At 47.0% G+C, this 7902-nt stretch overlaps 1 long non-coding RNA gene across 1 annotated transcript; it reads left to right on the forward strand.

The window, feature by feature from the left end:
• Nucleotides 1–445: 445 nt before the first annotated feature.
• Nucleotides 446–1124, forward strand: LOC138436666 (uncharacterized). The gene is made up of 2 exons (XR_011255518.1): nt 446–567; nt 682–1124. It is a non-coding gene; the product is annotated as an uncharacterized lncRNA (long non-coding RNA).
• The last annotated feature ends 6778 nt before the right edge of the window (nt 1125–7902 follow it).

The following is a 7902-nucleotide window of genomic DNA, read 5'->3' on the forward strand; positions in this document are numbered from 1 at the left end:
ATGTGTGGAATCAGAGAAGGCTGAGGAGGTGATACCTGGGTGAGGATTACAGGATGAAAAGGCATTAGCCAGGTGAAGAGAACAGAGAAGAACGTTCCAAGTAGAGGGAACCCAGAAGGAAACAGGCTGAGTGAAAGGAAGCTGCGGGTGAGCGTGGTAGCCAGCCGAGGTTCTGGAGGACAGCCAAGCCGCCTGCAGGGCCCCCTGCCAGCCCTGCACAGTTCCAGCCCCAACCTGGTCTTTGTTTAGGGATGAGGAGCTGGCAGAGGCCATTAGGGACAGGGTGCTAATGAATCGCACCCCATTGACTCTGCTGGCTTTTGTGAACACGGCTGCAATGGCTAATTTGCTTGATTAGCATTGATGCACTGGTTCTGAGTTGTTCTATACAGTTGCTCAGTTTGTGGCAGGCAGTCAGATCTCAGGGTTCTCTTTCCTCCTCCAGGGCAGATGGCACTGGAAATGGAGATCAGAGATGTCACACACGCCACGAGCACTCACAGGCATTGCAGAGATCAGCAGCTGTGGACCTTGGGAGGACGCCAGGGGGTCCTCGAGGAGACAGAGGTGCGGTCCTGGGGGTCGGGTTGTAGCCTGACAGATGTCCTCCACTTGTAGTCCAGAGAACTTGTTTATTTTTTTTAATGTATTTTTAATTTTTTTTATCTTTACACTGTGCAGCACGCGGGATCTTAGTTCCCTGACCAGGGGCCGAACCGGTGTCCCTTGCATTGGAAGCATGGAGTCTTAACCACTGGACTTCCGGGGAAGTCCCAAGCGAGCTTCTTTAATCAGAGCCCGTTCTCCACGGCTCCTTTGTTCTGCCTTCCCTTCTGTTCTGTCAGCTTTTCCTGAGTCTTGGCTCTTGTCCTGCCAAGTCCAGGCTGGTAGCCAGGTATCAGAAGCCAAGATGGGAGGGGAGGGGAGTAAGGAGGGAACGTGGAGGAGGGGGCTGGGTTCTAATAGTCTAAACCAGGGGAGTGAACAGGAAATAGGGTTCATGGCTCTCTGGTCACTGCCTCCGTATGTTCTGTTTAATCGTTCTTTCCCAGCTCTGAGCAATATTTTGGGCAAACCCAGAATTTTCCCATCACTTTCAGACAATAAAAGCCAGCTCACTCAGATCTTGCACCGATTTTAGGGATCATCTTTCCTCTTCTCTCTGTGCACATGGACTTGGCCTGGGGGACATGAAGGTGAGGGGAGGGGTCTGTTCTTTTACTTTTCTGGTTCTAGCTTCCCTGGGTGTGGGAAGAGAGGTGTATAGCTTCCGTTTTCCGGAACCTGGGAGTTTGGGTGTCTGAACAAAGCTTATGGTACAGATGCTGGATGAAAATCAAACAACAATTTGGGGAAAGTTCTACACAGAGAAACACACATCCAACCTATGGTCCAGAAATCCTGCTCATAGATATTTACCCACGAGAAATGAAAACATGTCCATAAAGATGGCTTACTTCAGATTGGTCATAACAGTTTAATTTGTGATAACTTAAAGTATAAGCATGAACATCTATTAATATTGGAAAGAACAGACCTGGATTGGAATGCTGTTCAGTATCCATGCTTCCAACGCAGGGGCACTGGTTCAATCGCTGGTCAGGGAACTAAGATCCCACATTCTGTGCAGTGTGACCAAAAAGTAGGAAAAAAAAGATACATAATAGAGAGGGGGCCACTGGTACTATTCTATTGAGTTAAGTGTTGACTACATGAGTGGGTTTAGTTTGTGAAAATTCATCAAGCTATAACATTATGAGGTACATTTTTTTGTGTGTACACCCATAAAAGTTTTTTTTTTTTTTAAAGAAAATAAATACAAGGGAAATCAAGCTGCTGAATGAATTTTTTAAAAAAAGAAGAAGAGAGTTAGAAAACACTATGTGAAAAATGCAAGAGGTAAAAAGCCATGGTAGATGGTTGGGGACTTTCCTAGTGTTCCAGTGGCTAAGACTCCATGCTCTCAGAGCAGGGGACTGGGGTTTGATCCCTGATCAGGGAACTAAATTCTGCATGCCACAACTAAGACCTGGTGCGGCCAAATAAACAAAAAATATTAAAGAAAAAAAAAAAGAGACAAAAAGACATGGTGGCAGGTAAAGTGAGAAGGTCTGATAAGTCACTAACTGGAATTCCAGACAGAGATAACACAAAGAATGGGGGAGAAACAGTATTTAAAGAAAGATGCCAATTATCAGATTCAGGAACTATAACAGTTCCCCAGGTTTTTTTTTTTTTTGCCACATTTGGGCTGGAATATGGTTTTATCTGGGGCTTTCCTGGTGGCTCAGTGATAAAGAACCCATTGGCAATATAGGAGATGTAGGAGAAGTGGGTTCCATCCCTGGGTCAGGAAGATCCCCTGGAGGAGGGCATGGCAACCCACTCCGGTATTCCTCCTGGGAAGTCCCATAGACAGAGGAGACTGGTGGGATACAGTCCATGGGGTCCCAAAGAGCATGACAGAAACGACTAGTGTGCACACAGGAACGTGGCTTTATCTACTCCAGAGTTTACTAAACACATCTGCAGGTTAGAAACACCTGGGGATTTTTTAAAACTTTCCAAAGCTCAGGCAAACAAACAAAGCAAAATCAGTTTCCAAGCAGAATAAAGAAATAGAAATCCATACCTAGTTACATCACAGTGGAACTACGGAACACCAAAGACAATGAGAAGATTATAAAAGCAGCCACTGTAACAAGGCAGATCACCTTCAAAGGACAATACAGATCAAACGCTGATGTCTCTGCAGCAAAATTATAAGGCATGGTGCTGAAAGGAAATGAATGTCGATTTCCAGGCCAAAAGCTTCTTCAAGGATGAGAGCCGATTAAGTAAACTGTAGATAAAAACTGAGAGCAGTTTTTTTAAAAAAAATATATCTCAGGGGAATTTCCCAGCAGTCCAGTGGTTACAACTTTGCACTCCCATTGCAAAAGATGTGGGTTTGATCCCTGGTTGGGAAACTAAGATCCCACATGCCTTCATGGTGTGGCCAAAAAAATTAAAAAGTACTTTAGGAAGAGGAGTCTTCAGAAGGAATGGCTACCTCAAAAGCTACTCAGTGTGTCCAAAACTGAACTCCTAACCTGCCCCCAGTCTGGTCTCCTCTGGGGTTTTCTGCCTCAGTGAGTGATAACGATAATTACACAACCAGAAACAGAAGTCATCTCATGGCCTTCCCCCTCACCTCCCCCAGATCCGGTCGCCCCCACAACCAGTCATCTCTGCCTCCCAGGTATCTCTTAAATCCACCCCACTAGTCACCCCCACCTCCACGGTTGCCAAGCTGTTGCCGTGTTTTGTCAACCTGCTGCACCCAGCCTTCCAGCTCCCAGATGTCCCCCTCTGATTTGCTCTCCACACTGTATCCTGGGTGATCTCTTTGAAATGCAGACCTGACATCATCTTGCCTTGGTTTTAAACACGAACTGACATCTCATTACTCTTGAGATAAAAACAAGTCTTTAACAGATGATGGAAGGTCTGTGTGGTCCTGCTTCTCAGACTCACATCTGCCTTCCCCCTGCCTCTGCCCGCAGCCCCTCTGAACTCTCATTGTGCCCTTTGTTTTGCCCACATAGACTGTTGGCCCTGTGTTTTCACTACAAAGAAAATCCTTCCCGTCCTCTTTTGCCTGGTTAATGTCACCTTCAGACCTCTGGTCAATTGGCACTTCCTCCAGGAAGTCTGTCTTGATCTCCTTGATGAGGTCCACTCTACCTATCTATGAACATTAAATACACTCGTAGGACCTCCATAGCCTCATCTATGACACTTGTCACAGGAGCAACTTCACACTTATTTCTGTAATTAATTATGCTCTGGTTCCCCCACTGGACTTTCCCTTCCAACAGGAAACAGCCTCCCTCTTTTCCACCCATCAGTATATCTCCAGGACTAAGGCAACAATAGACACATAGTAAACATTCCCCAAGTAATTGTCGAATTGGTGAATTCCATCCTGGGATCTCCCTGCTGTGACATTCTAGAATAAGTAGGTTCACTTCTTTTTCACCTCCAACAAGAGAATCACGGTTCTTGTAGAAGTGAATTGTGAGTCAGTGCTGTAGGAGATAATTGGAAAAAGGAAGAATTGGGAATTGGAAAAAGAAAGGGAGAAAAACAGCAGAACTGGAGTTGTGGCTTTCTGCAGTGAAGCTTGGGGGAGATGAAGGAAGTCATGGGAGAGTAAGTGGGCGTGTGGCAGGTGTTTGGGTTCTGAGGTTATCCAAGCAGAGCTGAGACCACCCACCCACCTCGGGGCTGTGAACGCAAGCTGCTCAGCTCTGCCAAGCAGGTTAGATAAAGATCAACAGAGGCCTTTTCCATTTTGAGGATGTACATTCTTCATGTCGCTGGGACTGTGGCGAGACCCAGGAGGCAGGAATAAACAATTCTGAGTCATAAAATCATTAAGGCATCGAACATTTGGGTAGAAGAACAGACACACAAAAAAGATGCTTCCTGTACACATGTTACTTGCAACAAAGCCTAATTCTTTTCGCAAGACTCTCACTGACCCTCTTGGGGACTGGGATTCTGAAATGGAAGGTAATTATGCAGTACTTATCTTTGTTAATTTAAGATGTGTAAAGGGTGGTTGATTCTTTGTTCCATGAGCCGCTTTAAGACTTAATTCTGGTGAAACAAAAATATTTTTATAAAGGTTTTCATAGATTCACCTGCAACTTGAAAGTCTTCGGAGCTGCAGAGCTATATTTCCAACACCCTGCCGCAGTGCCCCCCAGACTCTCAAACTCAGTTCATCCCCAGTCAACTGCTCCTCCTGCTGGGTCCCCATCTTAGCATCTAGCCATCTGATGCCAAGCTAGAAACCCAAACATCATCCTTCACGCTGTTTTATTCAAGCCCCCTGACACGCTCCAGCCCAGGACCTCCTTTCCTTCCCACTGTATCCTCCCAGCTCAGCCCTGTCTCCTCTCCTGCCTGGTTGCCATCCTGGTCTCCCCAGCTCTGGTCTTGCCCCCTCCCCTCTGTCCCCCCACTGGGAGTAAGGGCAGAGGCTATGGGCAGAACTGCTGCGGGCAGGAGATCAGAGACCTAGGGAAAGCTGGTAAGCTCTGGGGCAGCTGGTGACCCCCAAGGCCAGGCTTGCTCAGAATTGGCTTTCTCTTTCAGTCCATGCCTGGAATCAGCTCTGTTTCATGGTTTGGGAAAGTCAAAGTGTTTATTCATTCAACAAACACTTGTTGAGCACTTGCTCTATGTTCCAGGCCCTATTCTGGGCTCTGGGGGCGCAGCAACAAACCAGTCAGACGGGATTCTGCCATGTTTGTCCTAGAGCCAGTGAGTAAATCTATTGTCCTTTTGGACATTGAAATGAAGAAAGCAAAGGAGGGTAAGGGGAGTGAGCAAGGAGGGATGTGGGGACATGGGTGTTTCAGATGCATAGCGAGGTGGGCCCTTTAGTTGAAAATGTGGAGGAGGGACTTCCCTGATGGTCCAGTGGGTAAGAATCTGCATTGCAATTCAGAGGACATGGGTTCGATTCCTGGTCAGGGAACTAAGATTTCACATGACTCAGGGGTACTAAGCCCGTGTCCTACAACTAGAGAGTCGATGTGCTGAATGAAAACCCCCCGTGATGCCACAACTAAGGCCCAATGCAGCCAAATAAATAAATATTACAAAAGAAAGAAAATGTGGGGAAACAGGCTTCCAACAGAAGGGACAGCAAGTGCAAAGGCCCTGAGACAGGGATGGAGGGTGAGTGTGGCTGAAGCTGAGAGGAAGAGCAGATGGGGTCAGGGAGAAGCAGGGGCCAGGCCAGCAACAGCCTGAAGACTGCCTTGGAGAGGCAGCATTGCAGGCATTCTGTGCCTTGACGTAAATCCCCAAGTTCTTACAGAGATCCTCCTACTGGGGGGTGTCCATCACAGTCCTGTTGGTGCCCACCTGGTGTCCATGGCAGGTGGTGGATGGCGACCCCTGGTGATGCACGTGGGGCTGGATATTCGTCTGTTGTTCTTGATCTCCTTCCTTTTCTGTGCAGCCAGGCTGGAAGCCTTTCAACCACACATCCCAGGCTCCCTGGCCAGGCAGGTTCTGACAAGGAGGCCGTGGCCCCAGGTTAGCAGGGGGGTGTGTTAGTTAGCTGGGACTGTTGTAACAGAGCACCACAGATGGGGAGGCTGATGCAACATTTACTGTCTCTCAGCTCTGCAGGCCGGAAGTCCAGGGAGGGCTGGTACCTTCTGGGATCGGGGGGGGGGGGGGGGGAGTCTGCTCTGGGGCTCCCCCTGGCATCTGGAGGTTTGCTGGCTTCTTTGACTTGTAGAAGTGTCACCGGGATCTTGGCCTTCATCTTCACATGATGCTCGCACAGTGTGTATGTTTGTGTCTGATTTTCTCCTTTTTGTAAGGAACCTGGTCCTGTTGGAGTAGCATCCGCCCGACTCCAATATGACTTCGGCTTAACTAATCACACCTGTGATGACCCTGTCTCCAAATAGAGTCACCTTCTCGGGGACTGGGGGCAGGATTTCAGCAGATTTCACAGAGACATGTGCAGCAGTAGTGGGCAAAGATATGAGTCCATCTGCTCATGCTGGCTGCTCTGGGGCGGCAGTGGCCCAGGTCCAGCAACATCGGGGCGAGCTCGGACATGGCCCCAGACTGGCGCTGATGCTTCCTCATCTCTGCCTAGTGCCCGCTCTGCACCTCCAGCCTGGAAGTGGTAGCAGCTCCCTGGTCCCTAGGTCACACCCTCTCCCCTTCTCTCGGTTACTCCTTCTCACACCTTTGTCATGAGCTTCTTGAATTAAATTCCTCTTCGCTTGAAATATTTAGCGAGGTTTCTGGTTCCCGACTGGCCTCTGATTGATATGTACACCATTCAGCAGTTCAGAGAAACACGAACAGATCTAGAATGCAGTGCTCAAGAGCTTGTCTGCGTGTGTGTGTATTGATTCTAAAATTTGCATGCGGATGCAATGGACCAAGAAAAACTAAATGGTCTTAAAGAGCAACAACAAAACAGGGGACTTAGACTACCAGACTCCAAGATTTATTATGATGCTACAGCGTTTAAGACACCTCAGTAACTGCCAAGGATAGACACATAGATCAATGGGGCAGAACAGGGAATCCAGACACAGACTGGCACACACTGGGTCCACTTGATTTTTTGCAAAGGTGAAAGTTTAACGCAGTGAGGGCAAGGGTGATCTTTTCAGTAAAAGGTGTGGGGGATTATTAGGTACCCATTCAGAAAAAAAGTGAATTATGATCACTACTTCGTGCCATACATAGATGCCAATTTCAGATGGATCGTTGACACATTTTTTCAAAGCAAAACAAAAACTTTCTAAAAAGGAATGTAGTAGAATATCTTCATGATCTTGGGGTAGGCAAATATCTTAAGACACAAAAAGCACTATCCATAAAAGAAACAGTGATAAACTGTACATTAAACTTAAGAACATCTGGTCAAAAAAAGACACAAAGCAAACAACAGAATGGGAGAAGAAATTTGCCATACATATGTTTGAAGTGAGACTTGAATTCTGAATATACGACTCCTTCAAACAAATAAGACAGATGACCCAATAGAAAACCTTGAACAGAGACTTTACAAAAGAGCATATACACATGGGTAATAAACCTACTAGAGCACTCAACTTTATTTATTAGCCACAGGGAAATAGAAATTAAGATGACAATGAGATACTGCTACACATTCGTAAGAATGGCTGAAGTTAAAAAGTCGACAATTCCAAGTGCAGTAATGAAGTGAAGTTAAAGTTGCTCAGTCGTGTCCGGCTCTTTGAGACCCCAGGGACTGTATAGTCCATGGAATACTCCAGGCAAGAATACTGGAGTGGGTAGCTGTTCTCTTCTCCAGGGGATCTTCCCATCCCAGGGATGGAACCCAGG

Source organism: Ovis canadensis, chromosome 3, assembly GCF_042477335.2.
Source record: "Ovis canadensis isolate MfBH-ARS-UI-01 breed Bighorn chromosome 3, ARS-UI_OviCan_v2, whole genome shotgun sequence".
Taxonomy (NCBI): Eukaryota; Metazoa; Chordata; class Mammalia; order Artiodactyla; family Bovidae; genus Ovis; species Ovis canadensis.